The 15,763-nt window shown below is 62.5% G+C and overlaps 1 protein-coding gene across 5 annotated transcripts in view; it reads left to right on the top strand.

Moving 5' to 3' along the window:
• Positions 1–15,763, top strand: part of SEMA4D (semaphorin 4D) — a 95,103-nt gene that overhangs the window by 35,731 nt on the left and 43,609 nt on the right. Inside the window, exon 1 of one of the 5 annotated variants that reach the window (XM_045469395.1) lies at positions 3,741–3,863. The exons of 3 other annotated variants lie outside the window; for them this stretch is intronic. The gene's annotated coding sequence lies outside the window, so the exon portion shown is untranslated. Of the gene's footprint in view, positions 1–3,740; positions 3,864–13,585; positions 13,700–15,763 lie in introns of those variants that run through there. One more of the 5 variants, XM_045469396.1, reaches the window with a different exon arrangement.

Here is a 15,763-nt window from a genome sequence, read left to right as displayed (position 1 = left end):
TGGTGGCTGCTGGTGGCCCAGCCTGCTCCACAGGTGGCAGGCACGGGTGGGTGGGGACCAGGGTACACATGCCAGGCAGGCTTATTTCTTTCCCAAATACCCGTGTGACAGAGTCTCCACAGGAGCAGATTGTGGTACATCTGCTCCAAGGTCAGTGGAAGGTGAACTGGGAGCCTCCCTAGGGAGAAAGATGGGGGAGCAGGCCCCGTGGGCAGGAGGGGAGGATGGGGGGCAGACCCCATGGGCAGGAGGGGAGGATGGGGAGCAGGCCTCCCAGGGAGGAGGAGAAGACAGGGAGCAGGCCCTCTGGGGAGGACGGAGAGCAGGACCCCGTGGTCAGGAAGGGAGGGTGGAGAGCAGACCCTCTGGGCAGAAGGGGAGGACGAGAGGACAGGGAGGAGGCCCTCTGGGGAGGAGGGGAGGGCGAGGAGTAGGCTCTCTGGGAGGAGGAGAGGATGGGGAGGACGTTCTCTGGGGAGAGGGAGAGGACGGAGAGCAGGCCCTCTGGAAAGGAGGGGAGGATGAGGAGTAGGCTCTCTGGGAGGAGGAGAGGATGGGGAGGACGGTCTCTGAGGAAGAGGGGAGGACGGAGAGCTAAGGAGGGTTTTGCGTAGGCCCAGGAGGGAAAGCCAGGAGCAGGAATCACTAGACTGGAGTCTGAGATGAGAAGGGCTGTGATCAGTGATGAGGAAGCAGCCGTGAACACAGGGGGTGCCTCGGGAGCCGGCATTCGGGACCCTACGGCCCTGAGGAGGAGCCCCCAGGCCTGAGGGGTTAGTACCATTTCCTCTCTCCTCTGGGTTCCCCTTATCCCCTTCTCCAGCCAGAGACCTGTCCAGGCTGTGCCCAGAGCCCAGGGTCCCCCTGGAGATCAGTACCCCGGCCACGTGGTCCCCGGCCCTGCTGTGCTGGCTCTCTCACCTCAGGGCCTCTGGGTTCTGTGCCTGGGAACTCACATTCTGGCAAGTGACTGGACGATGGCCCACCCACCACACAGACCCCCTGGAACATCCCCCGCGGTGGCCTCTCCATCGAGGCCTTGGATTTCCTGGGGGGTCAGGGGCATGTTACTCGGAAGGGCCTGGGCTGTGTTTGGAGGGTGTGGAGCATGGCCTGCGTGGCTGATGTGTGGAGGGTGCCCCAGCAGAGGGCAGGGACGAGGGGGAGGGGGGTCCATGTGGCCGAGAACGGCAGTGGTGCTGCATGGGTTTTGTGCAGGGGAGGGGTCTCCGGGAGAGAAGCCTGTGCCCTGGGTGGGCCCGGCGAAGGTCAGGTTCAGAGAGAGGGTGATGGTCCATTGTCTGTCTGAACTGTTCTTGGGGACGCTGAGGCAGGATGTGCTTTGGGGCCGTGACTAAGACCAGAATTATATATGGTGTGTTGATCGGCCAAGTAGGTTGAATTAATGTTTAAGATTGATACTGAGATGTGGTGAACCCGAACACAAGTCTGTTTTCATTTGGCCAAAATTTGTGCAGTGAGTTCTTTGCTACTTTTTTTTGTAAAGGAAAGTCAGTACAGTACCTGGCCTGCAAATAGGCTTTTAAACAGTAGACACTTATGGGGCGCCTGGGTGGCTCAGTCGGTTGAGCGTCCAACTTTGGCTCAGGTCATGATCTCGCGGGCGGTGGGTTCGAGCCCTGCGTCGGGCTCTGTGCTGACAGCTCGGAGCCTGGAGCCTGTCTTCGGATTCTGCGTCTCCCTCTCTCCCTGCCCCTCCTCCATTCATGCTCTGTTTGTCTCTCAAAAAATAAATAAACATTAAAAAAAAAATTGATAGTACACACTTCTCTTGCTTCTTCCTGAGCTCTGGGTGAACTCCGGGGCCGGCAGTCGTCCTGAGATGTGCCTGCTGAGCTAGCCTGGAGTCAAGTGCATTTTTCGATGGAAGTGGGATCCAGTTCAAAACATCCTGTTCTTTAATTAGCCAGCGCAGGACTGTAAGTCTGAAAACATCCTCAAATTGCAACGCATACTGCAGACTTCATAAACGTCTCAAGATAGGTAAATTGTGTGCAATTGCAGTCAAAGAACATAATTCTGGAGTTCGTTGTCTCAAAACAGCTTTGAGGCCAGAAACATTCTTGGTCTGTCACAAATGACAGGAGAAAGCATGTTCTTAACGCAGGTGTCCCTGGGGCCACTGTCAGCCTGCGACGCGGGGGTTTGCGTCTGGTTTCCAGACCTGCTCAGCGCCCCCGGCTCCCCGGGCACCCGCCGTGGAGTGCGCCTTCTTGGACTTCCCACGCGTGCCGTCATGAGACCGGGGAGGCCCTGAAAGTTGCCCCAAACCCACGGGAGCCCGTGTGAGCTGCACCTGCTGTGGCCACCCTGCCTTTCCTTCTTCTCCTCCCCCTCCTCCTCCTCCTCCTCCTCCTCCTCTTCCTCCTCCTCCTCCTCCTGCTCCTCCTCCTCCTTCTCTTCCTCCTCCTCCTCCTCCTTCTCCTCCTTCTCCTCCTCCTCCTTCGCCTGGTGCTGGGGGTGTGGTCACCCAGGCTCTGGAAGGGCGGTGGAGGAGGGAGAGGTCCCCGGGGACAGGGGACTGGAATCAGGTGGCCTGTTCTGTGCAGGGCCTGCCTCCTCCTTCTCACCACCATCTCACTGCGTCTCCTGCCCTGGCTGCCTCGTGGGTTCCTAGGCGCCCAGTTAGAAGGGGCAAGGGCCGTCCGCTTCCCGGCTGGGAGGGACCTCATCTTCGTGTGCTGGGCGCAGGGATCTTAGACCCGGAGGTGGGGACCCAGCACGTGTCTGTCCTGCCAGGCCGCACCCTGCACCTGCAGCACAGCGTCCGTCCATCGCGCAAGGCTCGAGCACTCGGCGTGTTGTGACGGTCACCTGTGCCCGCCCAGGTCACATTTCTGCTTCCTTCAGCGCTGGATGCGTCAGCCAGACCTCCGTCCTGGTGACCGCTGTGACTACAGCACAGGCTGTAGGGGGCACACGTAGGTCAGTGTCCAATGTCACCGAGCACCGCTGTGTCCCAGGACCGCGTCCTCCTCTTGTGGAGGGTGGAGTCGCCCGCGGCTTCTGTGGGAGCCTGCCCGCCCACTGCCCATGTCCTTGGGGTTGTTGGAGACCAGGGTGGGTGCCACCGTCCCCTCCGGGTGCCTCTCTCCAGGCCTGCAGGGTCACACGGATGCCAGTGCTGTGGGTGAGGTGCACCCACAGGGGCCAGGAGGCGGCGCTGGTCCCTCGCCAGCACTTGGTTTGGTTCCCCGGGTGAGTCGCGCTCTGCCCAGCTGTGCCGTGGCCCGCAATGTGCAGGTGCTCTGCCTACGTCCCTGCCTCATCTGCCCTGACTGCAAGCCCAGGCGCCCCGACCCTCCCCGTTTCCAAGGCCGGATGCTCAGAGGGGCCGAGGGGCTCCCTCAGGGCCCCTCAGAGCCTGCAAGCTCGCCTGTCCTCGTCCCGGAGCCCCAAGCCCTCGGTAACCGCGGTGGCCTGGCCTGCAGGACCCTCGGGCACTTACTGTGTGTCCTCACGTGGCTCTAAGTGGCCTTTCTCCTGGGGGAGCACACCCCTTCTCCTTCCTCGGCCTGGGCCCTGAATGGGCCCACACACAAGAACAATCGAGCCCACATCGTGCACAGCCCGCCATTGATAGGGACGAGAATGGGGCAAGCGTGTTCCACGGCCCGAGGGAGGCTCACCGCAGCACCGCCTTGTCCCGCTGCTGAAGGGCGCCTTGTGGTCCCCGAGGCTGGTCCCAGCGGCCCCGTCCAGGCTCGTCCCGAGACTCCCCCTCCCCCGCGTCAGGACCGAAGCCCCTGCAGCAGAGGTCCCCGGAGGCAGCGAGGGCTGGGCCGGCGGGGTCCTGAGCGCCGTCCTCCCGTGGCCCGTGCAGGAGCGCAGCCCCGGGAGAGGTGAGGCTGGCCGGGCGGGCGGCAGGGGTTTGGCGGGCGGCCAGACGTCCAGTGTGTTTCCTTCTTTCCTGTTTTACAGAGGACATGACTTGTCACGTTCCACTAGAAAACCCAGAGGTTGCTCAAAGCCCTGGGTACAAGAACGTGTGAAAATCCGAGCTCGATCTTGCTGAGCGTTTGCCGTGTGTGGTGGTGTTTGACCCCTCCCCGAGGAACGGGGGTGCTAGCGGCCAGCCCCGCCTGGCTGGCCGGGGACTGTGCACAGGGCGGCTGGGTCCCTGGCACACCTGTGTGTGTCATCAGCCCTGCGGACGGACGGACGACAGGCTGTCGTTTTCCCGGATGTCTTGGCTCAGGGGAGGAGGAGGAGACAGCTGAGTTAAGGAGGCCGGCCGGCATCCTTCTGGCCCCCGTGACCGAGGCACGAATGGGCAGCCACCCTTCCTGAGGACCGGAGGAGCCTGTCCGTGAGAAGTCCGTTTGTCTGTCCCGCTGGCCAGCAGGCGTGATTCTGGGCGGGCGCTCTGCTGGCCTGGGCGTTGTCCCGGGTCCCCGCCTAGGGGGCTGATTCAGGTCCCTGTGGACACATCTCGTGCACACTCTTCAAGGAAGCTGGTGAAGGCCGTGGGCGCCGTGGGAGTGGCCGGGGGCAGGGGACACCAGGCCTGGCTGTCCGGGGACGGCGCTGGGGAGGGCCGGTGTGGGTGGAATGTGTAGGCCAGGCTTCCGACACTGGCAGCTCTGTGCAGGGGAGCGGTGCGGCTGCCGTGCAGGGTCTGGGCTGGGTCGTGGTGGGCACAGCCACGTGCACTCCAGGCGCCCTGTTCAGTCTGGCCTGGAGACCTGGGGCAGGTGCAGTCCCTGGGGGGGCGGGGCTGTGGGACAGGGCCAGAAGCACCAGGAAACCCGCAGCGCCTGCTTGAAGAGGCCGCCAGTGTTTAGGGGCCTCCTGAAAAGATGCTGTGTGGGGAGAGCCCCGGGGTCTGGGAGCTGCTGGGGCTTGTTCTGAGCTTGGAATTCAGGCTGGAGGGGCTCTCCACAGGGTGCTTGTTAGTCTTCTAGAATTGGGGTAAAATTTGCATTTGAATGACCGCTCTGGCCAAGATTGCCTTGGAATGTGTCGGTTTCCTGGTTGTTTTGCATTTCGAGTGAAGAGTCTCTTAGATCTTTATCCTACCAGCAGTTCTTAAAGCTAACAAACCCTACCTGAAGGTTGCCCTTCGCCTGATTTCCCAGCGTGCCCGTCTGTGTTGGCACCTCCCACGCAGTGCAGGAACCCCTCCCCACCGTCCTGCAGGGAGCCCCCGGGGGGGCTCAGAGCTCTCAGAAGGCAGACCGGTTATGTTTGGACTTCCCAGAATGAAAAATCACGTGTTGATTACTTCTCAGCATCAAGAAATCAGAAGCCCACCAAAAAAAGTAATTTGTTTTCTAGAAACAGAACCCAGGAGGTGTGCCCGTATGGGGCCACATTACCAAAGAGCAGGAGGGGTCTGTAGGGGCTTGCAGGAGGCAGAAGACTGGCTCCTGTGGACATCCATGTCCAAATCCCTGGAACCTGTGACCCGCACGGTTGGAAATCTGTGTAGAACGTTCGTCTCTGCAAAGGCTTAACCACTAATATACTGAGTTTTGACCAGAAACCTGACTGATAACCATCAACAGCCAATTAACACTTAGGTTGCATGTTGCTTGTATCCCTGTGCTGTGTTCCTAGAGTAAAGGAAGCTGGAGAAAAGAAACCGTCATTAAGGAAATGGTAAGGAAGAGAAAAGACATTTACAGGAGGAGACTGTATCTATTGAAAAAAATGCACGTGTAGGTGGACGGTGCGATTCAAACCCGTGTTGTTGAAGGGTCAACTGTATGTTACCAGTGGAGGGACTTCACAGGTGTGATTAAATTCAGGCTCTTGAGACGGGGAGATTATCCTGGATTCTCTGGGCGGGGCCTGAATGTAATCACAAAGTTCCTAAATGAGAGAGAGTCTGGAGGGCAGAGAGGAGAGGGGGTGCTGCTGGTGAAGGGAGAGAAAAGCTTTTCCTCTACTCTCTTAGATCCTGTCCGTGGGGCCTGTGAATTAAACTGACAAATGACAGATTAACAGGAAAAAAGGCACCTACGTTTTAATACCGTCACATGCGCAGGAGCTTTTCAGAAAAGAAGTAAAAACCCAAGGAAGCAGTTAGACTTGGGGTTTGTGTAGCGTTGTAACCAAGGGCAATAAATTGGTAAGCGACGAGATAAAGGGAAGGCGGTTTGGGCTCCTAGGGGCCGTAAATTGTGGGCAGGTGACTAGGAAACTGGTAAGTAAGGGATGTTTCGTAAGGTCCGGTCTTACCTTACGCAGAGTCATCTCGGTGCCTTCTCAGGGACACTTTTATGAAGGGAAATCTGTGTCCGGCTTTTATGCAGGACGCTATTTTCTCAGTTGCCTTCAGCTGAAAATAATCCTTCTGCCAAAGTGGCCTGCCTGGGCGTGGCCTGTTCTGACCCTCTTCACTGGCTCCTGAAGACAGAGGAAGGGACGAGATGAGCCCAGGAAGGTGGTGGCCTCAGGAAGCTGGAAAGGCAAGGGAATGGATTCCCCCCGGAGCCTCCAGAAGGAGCCAGCCGATTCGTGGGTGCTGGCCCAGCAAGCCCCACGTCAGGCTTGTGAGCTCGGAACTGCTGTGTAACAGATTTATGTCGTGTGAAGCCACTGAGTTGGTGGTGACTTGCAGCCGTAGGAAACCAACGAGGCCCCTCGGGGTCCGGTCTTGTGCTCAGAGAAGCTTCGCATCCATTTACAGGGACACAGCCACGAACGTGGCCACGCAGCGGAGAAGACGTGAAGGCCAGCGTGCAAGTGCATCCTGCGGGCCGGTGGTGCTCGCACCGTAGTGTGTCTCGGGATCACCTGGAGGGCTTGTGCAGACGGGGGCCGTGGGGGGGCGACCCACGTGCGTGTGCCCCCAGGACCCCGCTCACTCCTGCTGCTGGTCTGGGACGGAGCTCTGAGCCACTCCCTGTAGGCGTGGGCGCAGCTGGTGCCTAGAGCGGCGGCAGCAGCTCGGGAGGAGCCGACGTCCCGCCGGTGGAGGACTGTACCCCGGGAGGGGACGGCGTGTGTCTTGGGACGTGTGTGGGGCTCAGCTTCTCTGAGAGGGATGGGGCGGGAGGGCGGGCCGTCGCTGGGCCAGGCCGGCCAGACCCCTTCCTGCCCCAGGGACCCGGCCAGCGCTGTGCACGGGGTGTCGTGCCGTCAGGGTCAGTTGGACGGGCAGGCCCCCCGCGTGCACGCGCAGGGGAGGTGTGAGCGGGGCCTGGGAGAGCGCTTCCCCGGGGCCACACGGGCAGCGGCCGATCCGGGCAGACGCAGCCAGCAGCCCCCGGTGCGCGTGAGGGCGGCTGCGGGTTCCAGATGCAAGAGCCCGCGGCCGACCCTGGGTGCTCCGCTGCTGCCACACTGCCCTGGTCGGATTGTGCCCCGTCACGGGTGCCCGTGTGTCCTCGCCCGTGAGGCCGGCTGGCCTGTACGTCCGTCAGCTCATCCTGACCTTTCAGTTCCACACGCAGCCCCAGTCGGACCCCAGATGTCGGACCCCCTCCTTCCTCGGCCACGGTTCACGACTTGGGTGCCTGTGTCCCAGCTCCGTGTTTGCGGGGGACACGTGCAGGCTGCCTTCCTTGCGGCTGAGGACTAGCTCTGTGTCAGCAAGGCCAGCGGATTCATTTCCTTTACGGTTGCTTCCGGCTTCTTCTGGAACGTCCTGAAAGCCAGATGGTTGGAGCCTTTCTCCAGCACCTGGCCCCCGACCCCCTCCTGCGGGCCCGATCGCAGGACGCGGGACCCCCACTGTCCCCGAACTCGGGTCTGGGGGGAAGTGCCATGCGTAGGGTACGATCTGAACCTCGAGTTTGGGGGAGGTGGCATCGTATAGGAGTGAGAAGCGTGACACTTCCCGCCAGTCACTGTTGATGTCCCCACGGGGGCCTTCAGGGGAAGCCCACGTCAGCTGCCTCTCCCAGACCCGTGGAGAACCACGGCTCAGCTGTCCCCCAGCTCTGACCCTGGACTCCCCTTGCTTGTCAGCTCCCGCCCGGTTCCAGAACACGCACACACAGAGGCACAGAGCCATGCCACACACACACCCCGCACACCTCCCACACAGCCACCACGCACATGCACACCAAGCACACATATAGTGGCCGACCTCACCTCAGGGCTCTTCTGGACCTCAGCCTGGAGAGCGTGGCCAGGAATCTTGGTGGGAAGAGGGGTTCTTGTTCCATAAAGCAGCCAGCACCCTCCTGACGGCCTCACTTCCTGGAGTCCGGCCTACACGGGGGCGGAGACCCTGACCCGCCCTCCACTGGGCGTCCCTGGGGGTGGTGGGGTGGTGGGAGGGGGCAGCCACAGGGCAGGAACCAGGTGGACGAGGCTGAGTGTGACTGACCAGGCGGGCAGCCCGAGCGATTTTTCAGAAGTCTTACTGTGTCTCCTGGCCAGGGTCTGCCAGTCCGGAAACTCAAACGGCTGGCGACAGGTGTCAGCCCTGGCCCCCGAGGGCAGTGCTGTGTGCGTTCTCCACTCACGGAGTTGGCCCTGGCGGAAGGGCAGAGTCACCGGGGGCAGAAGGTTCTAGAAGGGAGCAGACCCTGCTGGACCCTGCCCCTCGCTCCACGCGCAGGGAGCCGTGTGACCTTCCTGCCACCCATGTCCCCTCGAGACAAGTCATGGAGAGGTCAAGGGCTGAGGGCTGGGCCCTGGGTGCCTGGTGCAGGCTGTGGAGCCCGGTCACCTTTCACCTTGGAGGGCACGGGAGGCACCTCTGACGCGGCTGACGGGGTGCCCGTTCCCTGCAGGAGGGGACACGATGCTCCAGCGATCTAGAATCGGCAGAAGACGTGTCAACAGGAGGAAAGCAAGTGGAATTTCGTGAACAGGGGAGCCCCAAGGATCTGAGACGCTAAGAAGTGACCGAAGCAGCCTGGACAAAGAAACGGGGGGCTTGGGCTCCGGGAGCGCCGTCCCGCTCTGCAGCCTTCTCGGCCCCGTTCCCGGTCTCCGGCGACACGGGTGCCTTCCCCCTCCTGGAGGGGGGGGGGTCCTTCACACCGGGAGTGCATTTCCCGCTTCAGAGGACAAGGGGCCAGAGTGTCTTTCTCGCGAGGGCGGTTTCTCAAGCCCCTGGAATTCAATGTGTGCGGACGCTGTCACCTTGTGTTTCTGCCTCCCGGAACGTGGGAGTGCCAGCACCCGTCTGAGCCCGTGTCCGCTTCTTCCGGCGGGCTCTCCATCTGTCTCGACTTGGGGCGCCGAACCCCAAATGGGGGCAGGAGCTGCGGGGAGGAAGCACTGACGGCCGCGGTCTCGGGGCTGCACCTGCTGTGGTCCGGGCGTGTATTTCTGTCTACACGGCCGGGCTCACCTGTCACGGGGTACGCAGTCAGCCCGGCTGGCTTTTTGTTTGTTCGCGGTGCTGTCATTAGGAAAGGCCCCCACCGCGTGTGCCTTAGTGTTTTGGGCTCTCACTGAGGCGGCTGTGATTGTGCCCCCTGTTAACAGCACCCCCTCAGATCTGGGCCCCCAGGTCCCCCTTAGGGTCCCCTCCTGGCTCTCCTCCGGGTGTGCGAAGCAGCGGCCCAGAGCATCACAGAGAAGCCACCCGGTCTGCTCTGACCACAGTCTGCCGGCCTGACCCCTGATTCTGTCTTGTTTGCAAAGGCCAGTGTGTACCCGGGTCCTCCCGTGACGGCCATTCAGCGCTCCCTCCCCCGACTGCAAGTGTTGGGGGCGGGGGGGGGGGGGTCAAGCCTGCCTCAAGTGGGTAGGCCGGCGTGGGCCTCGGCAGATGTGGGTGGAGGGATGGAGAAACCAAGGCAGGGCAGGAGCTGTGCCTGGCCAGCCTGGGGCAGCCCTGGGCCTGGCTGTTGGGGATGGCTCTGTGCCAGCCCGCTGGCTGTGTGGGTGCTGGTGACACTTTCTCTCTTCCGAGGCTCACGGTCCAACCACTGACCAATTCCGAGATCCCGTGGCAGCCACGCCTGAGAGTGGGGAGGGCCCTTTGCTTTATATCCCCCGAGAGACCGCCACGTCCCGGGGAGCCGGCCGGCTCATGCCCGTTACTAGACGTCTCAGGAACGTGCCTTCTGGGGAGTGCAGCGTCCGAGGCAGCCGGCTCTGCTCCCGCAGGCCTCACTTTCCGGGCCCCGGGGCCTGTGCAGGGTGCGCCCACGGGGGACCTCCCTCCTGGCCTCGGCCTCCACTTGGCTTCCTGTGTGACCCCGACCACCCGCCCCGCCCCACCCCCGGGTCTTCTCCCTCTTTCTGCCTTAGAGTGTGAATGTCAGTCCCTGCCCGGGTCAGTATTCACGCCAGCAGCTCCGGCTGTCAGGGCCCCTGAGTGAGCAGGTGCCGCTCTGCCCGGTGACATCCCTTAGGACTGGACCTGAGGGTCAGAGGTGGAGACAAGATCACACAGAAGCACGATGACCAGGTGGCTTTCCTTGGCACTGAGCGCAAGCTCTCCCGCTCTGAGCTCTTTCCTGGGGGGGGGGGGGGGGGGGGGGGCAGGGAGGTGTACAAAGAGCTCAATCTGAAACCTGGCAGGTGGTCATTTTGCGGCTCTGCTGCCATGGGACCCTCTCCCCAGAGGCTCAGCAGACCCCGTTTTGTGCTGGGTCTGAATCACGTCATCACGGACAGCAACAGATCCGTCCTCTGTGCCGAGTGAGGGGTCTTATAAAAGCCCGCGCACGCGCGAGGCCAGCTCTGTCTTACGGCTCAGAACCTGAGGGCCAGAGCACGTAGGTGGCCCGGGTCACACGGCTCGAACCTGGGTGGCGGCCAGGCCCTGACGCCCTGGCTCCTGTTCATCCCTCTTGGCGGGTAAATGGGTGGCCAGCCCTCGGCGGGCGGGGCAGGGCCCACGGACGTGGAGGAGGAGGAGGCGCTGACCACGGAGAGATGAAGCCGTGAATGGCCCCTCCCGGCAGAGGGGGCCACGGGGACACAGGTGTCCCTGAATGCGCTCCTGGGAGCTCAGGCCACCTCCCCATTCACTGCAGGAGAGCCTGAGAGGCTGAGAGACAGAATCTGGGGACACTGCAGATGTTTGCAAACAGCATGGTTGTTCTGGAGGAGAAACGCTGAAAAGTGCGTTTTCGAATATAAGAGAAGTCAGGAGATAGAGTCCGAAGAAGGTATCTAGAAATGCCCCTGAGGTCGCTGGCCCACAACTAGGTGCTGCTTGCAGCTGGCACCCATCCCCCACCCATCCCCGTGACAGGTGGTCACGGCCTGGCGCCGGGCCCGGAGATCAGGTGCACCTGGCCGCGGCGGGCTCACCTGAAAGGCAGGTAGCACCGCCCCGGCGGGATCGCGGAGTCTGCGTGCGTGGGTGCTGGGTGCTTGGGGTGGGGGCCAGCCCGGGCCGCGCAGGGCGTGAGCCTCCCCGACCGCTTTTGACGTGAGTAAGCGGACGTTCCGTGCTGTTGTATCCTGTCCTCCGTGCGTTTAATGATACATTGTGTCCATCCGTCCTCGTCCGTCCGGCAGCGGTCGACCGGATGGTTTGTGTCGCCTGCATAGCGTGCTATGATGTTACTTACTTAGCCGGGTCCTGACGGCTACGCATTTGGACGATAAGTCTTCGCTGATGAGGCCGCGTGGACGTCAGCGTTCCCGGCTGGCGTCCTTCTGAACTGCTGAGGCCGAGGACACAGGCCTCCGGCGCTTGTCGGAGTCCTCGGGAGAGCCTGGCCGCCGCTCCGCCCTCACCGGGTGGGTTTTGCAGCCTGGCGGCAGGCACCCCCAGACAGGCAGTAACTTGCTTCCCACTCAAGATTGAGGGGCCCTTGGGGCGCCTGGGTGGCTCAGTCGGTTAAGCGTCGGACTGCGGCTCAGGTCACGAACTCCAGGTTTGTGGGTTCGAGCCCCGCTTCGGGCTCTGTGCTGACGGCTCGGAGCCTGGAATCTGCTTCAGATCCTGTCTCTCTCTCTCTCTCCCCCTCTCTCGCTGCCCCTCCCTTGCTCACGCTCTGTCTCTGTCTCTCTCTCAAACATAAACATTTAAAAAAAAAAGATTGAGGGGCCCCAGTTCACTGACACAGGGTCCGTGCAGGTGTGTGTGTGAGGGGCCGCCCAGCGTGCCTCTCCTCTGGCTTTTCAGGGTAGAGGAGATGTGGCCCCAGGGACTGGATTGGGGGAGGGGTGGACAGGGGGGTCGGGCGAGCTCGGGCACGTGCTTCACATTTGTCTGTAAGGTGACAGACTATTGTGGAAAAACCCATCCGGCTCTGAAATTTTGTAACGAGTGCCCTCTCTGTGGCTGGGGTTGCCGTCCCAAGCCTGGGGCCTTTCCTGGGCAGCAAGGCGTGCCCACTTCCCTCAGGGCCACCCTCTCGGCCGCCCCCCCCCCGCTCCCCGCCACCACCACCAGGCCGTCAGGGAGGAGCGGCAGCCTTGGAGGTGCTGACACAGCGTTTGTTTTAATGAGGGTTTATTGTCACCTGAGCGTACGTCCCCGTCTTGAGACAGCTTGACATTGAACCCACACCTGGGGACCTCGTTCTGAGCACGAGACTTGTTGCCCTTCATTCCCTGTGCGCTCATCTGTTGGGGTCAGTTATTTGGTCGCGCGGTGCCTGGTGTTTATTTGGAAAGGCACGCTTCCCAGACTCCCGGGGTGGGGGGGGGGGGGGGCCCGGTGCGCCGGCCACGCTCAGACGGTCCTTGATTTATTTATTTGTCATTATTTTTTTAATCTTTATTTTTGAGAAACAGCATGAGCGGGGGAGGGGCAGAGAGAGCGGGAGACACAGCATCCGAAGCAGGCTCCAGGTTCTGAGCTGTCAGCACAGAGCCCGACACGGGGCTCGAACTCAAGAACCCTGAGATCATGACCTGAGCTGAAGTCAGGCGCTTAACTGACTGAGCCACCCGGGCGCCCCCTCAGACCGTCCTTTATGCCGCACCTGCTGTGCCCCTAATTTGAAGCACGTTTAAGATGTTGGCGAGAAGCTGGGTTTAAAAGTGCCCAGTTAGGCCAGGTGTGTTTCCTAACTCGGGTCAGGGTCTCCTGCATAGGAGGGGCGTTTGCTCTCCGGCCCTGGGGAGTCCTAAGGTGGTGCTGGGGACAGTCTGGGGGCAAACACCAGGTTTCAGGCTCTGAGTCCACTGCTGGCATGACCTCCGGAAGTGTCCAGGGCTTGGTTTTCTTATGAAACAGGGATGGCGATGAGGACAGTGGTCCGTGGTTCATCGCGTGGATGGAAAAGCCCCCAGAAGCAGTCGGCACGTCCCTGGTGTCCTTTGGTGACCTGACCAGCTCTTTTTCCCACCCGAGGAGGCTCGTGCTGGGAAGATGGGGAGGTCCGGCCCCCAGCTGTGTCTCCTTGGCATCTCACAGGCTGAGGGTAAAGGCACCGGGAGGGTGGGGGCGGCTGCCTCCTGCGGAAGCTCGGGGGGCGGGGGTGTGGGGAGGCGAGGACGGGGGCTGCCTCCCTGCCGGGGCCTGGTGGTCAGGGGCCTGGTGGTCGGGGGCCTGGTGGTCGGGGGCCTGGTGGTCAGGGGCCTGGTGGGTGGATGTGCTGTGTGCTCTGCGGGCCTCTCCACACCCTTCCCCCACACACAGCGCATCAGCTTCCGGGCCCAGAGCTTCCGGGACTAGAGGGTCCTTGAGGGACCCGGAGGCAGGTGGGGCGGGGCCACGACAGCTCCTGGGGAAGCCGCTGGCTGCTGACCAGGCCCAAAGACCAGAGGAGCCGTCTGCTTTTCCCGGTCGCCCCAGGGCCAGCCCGGCTGGGGTCTGGTTCTCTCTCCAGGGGTGCCCAGCACCCCGTGCCTGGAGGTAGGGCTGGACGCGCTGTGGGGCCCCTGTACAGGTGGAGGGCTGGGAGGGGGGCTGGGGGCTGTGTCTCAGTTCCCCCCCCCCCATCTGGAGCGAGGCTCAGGGTTCTCCTGCACCTCCTCGCGTTTGAGCCCTGTTGGGAGCCGTGCCTGGTGCCCGGTCGAGGTCCGCCTCCCTCTCTGCTGCCCAGCGGCTCCCCTGGGGCAGCCCTGCCTGCACTCGGCCTTCGGTGGGCCGTTGCAGGCCTGGCCCACGTCCCTTGCTGTGTCCGGCACGCGGCTGCGCAGGTGTCCTCGCAGGGGCGTGACTGGGAGGCACTGAGCGTGAGCCCAGAGGGACTCCCGGGGAGCAGTGGTGGCGCCTTTGTGTCTCGACCGCGTCCGCGCGTATGTGGTCACGGGAAGGGAGAAGTGCCCGGGTGAGGCCCGGCAGTGGGTGCTACAGCCAGGAGGGGCCGTTCACGAAGGGGGACACGGCCGCGTTAGTCTGTGGTCAGCCCCCAGGCGTCCCCAAGTCCACAGGGCCACAGCCCTCCCCCCCAAGGGGCCCTGCACAGGCCGACCTGGTCCCACGGGCCAGGCCCCGTGCCCTCCACGCTGTACCTGGTGTGAGGGCGGCGGGCTGGACGCAGGCTCTCCAGCAGAGCTCTTCCTGGGCGGTGGCCGTCAGCGCTCACGGCCCCGCGTGTCCCCGGGGCCAGCCCGTGGCCGGTCCGCATGTGTGCTGGGAAATATGTACCACGCTCGCAGAGAGGGTGCCCAGGGCCGGGAGTGGGGGCCCCCGTGGGCGGCACGGCCAGCTGGCTAGGCTCCAGGCCCAGTTCTGCAGGAAATGGAGCCTCAGGCCGAGGCCCCCCCAGTCGCCAGGCCCGTCGATGTGCACGCGCACACACACACACACACACCACTTCCTGAGTCCCTGGCAGAAAGCAGGAGAGCAGCATGGAGCGTCACATTTCCTCAGCCCTCACCAGCCCACGTGTCTCACCAACAAGGGGCCCAAAAGATGGGAAACAAAGGCCTCTCCTCGGGCTGGTGCTGTTCTGGACCCACGTTTGGGGTCCCCTCTGTTGTGTCCCCGAGTCCCTATGCCTGGATGAGAGTGCCCAGCCTGCGTGGCCCTGCTAAGGGGCCACCACAAGCGGGAGGTGACCGGTCGGGGCCAAGACCGTCCTCCAGGGATGCCCCGGCGGGGCCATAGTGGGGGGGGGGGGCAGCCCCATTTATCCTGGTGTGAGAATGTTCTAGAGGCTCTTCTAGATTTTTCCGTTGATTTTGGTTCCCGTGGATCATGCCTCCGTGCTGCTGGCTCCTGCCTGCTCCCTGGCACTGGTCCCGGGGGGGAGGGGGAGGGGAAGGTGCCTCCATGGGTCGGTGGGTCGATGAGAGACCATGAGGGCCAGGTCACCCCTCAGTTGGGGTTGTCCCACCTGGAGCTGATGCGTGACGGTGACACAGCTGTGGCTACATTTCCCTGTCTCGTGCGTTCTGAAGCACCTGGGAGGTGACACGGGGCTCAGAAAGGGGATGCCCCGCCTGCCGTGGGGGTCCATGCCGTGGGAAGGACTGTGGGGCCAGGCTCCAGGGCATGTGCTGGGGGATGGGACCGGGGTCCAGCGAGCCTGACCCGGGATATGAGGGGTAGACAGACCTCCTTCCTGTGTGGAGGCCTCAGAGTGGATTCCTGGAATCTGGGGTCTGGGCTTCACTTGACCTTCAGCAGAGGTCCCTCGCAGGCACCTTCCTGCCATCTGGAGGGACGCGGGCACTCGATGTTTCCAGCATTTCCAGTACTGTTGTCTCAACTGCCCGAGAGCAGGGTTTTCCGGCCCCCCCCTGCATCATTTGATGTGGCCCTCTCCTGTCCCTGACACTGAAGCTGGGCCTGGAAACCTCTGGAAGCTGAGAAGAACCACAAGGGAGGGTCGATTGAAGGAGTGAAGTGGGCCCAGCATGGGGGCTCCTGGCGCTCCCCTCAAAGGTCACTCCATGGTCATGCTCCCACGGGGGTGTGCGTCTGCTGGTTGCCCGGAAAATAGAAGTATGATGGAGATTCTGGGTGTAG

This window comes from Leopardus geoffroyi, chromosome D4, assembly GCF_018350155.1.
Source record: "Leopardus geoffroyi isolate Oge1 chromosome D4, O.geoffroyi_Oge1_pat1.0, whole genome shotgun sequence".
Taxonomy (NCBI): Eukaryota; Metazoa; Chordata; class Mammalia; order Carnivora; family Felidae; genus Leopardus; species Leopardus geoffroyi.
The sequence above is the reverse complement of the archived record's forward strand: the minus strand, read 5'-3'. Positions and strand labels throughout refer to the sequence as shown.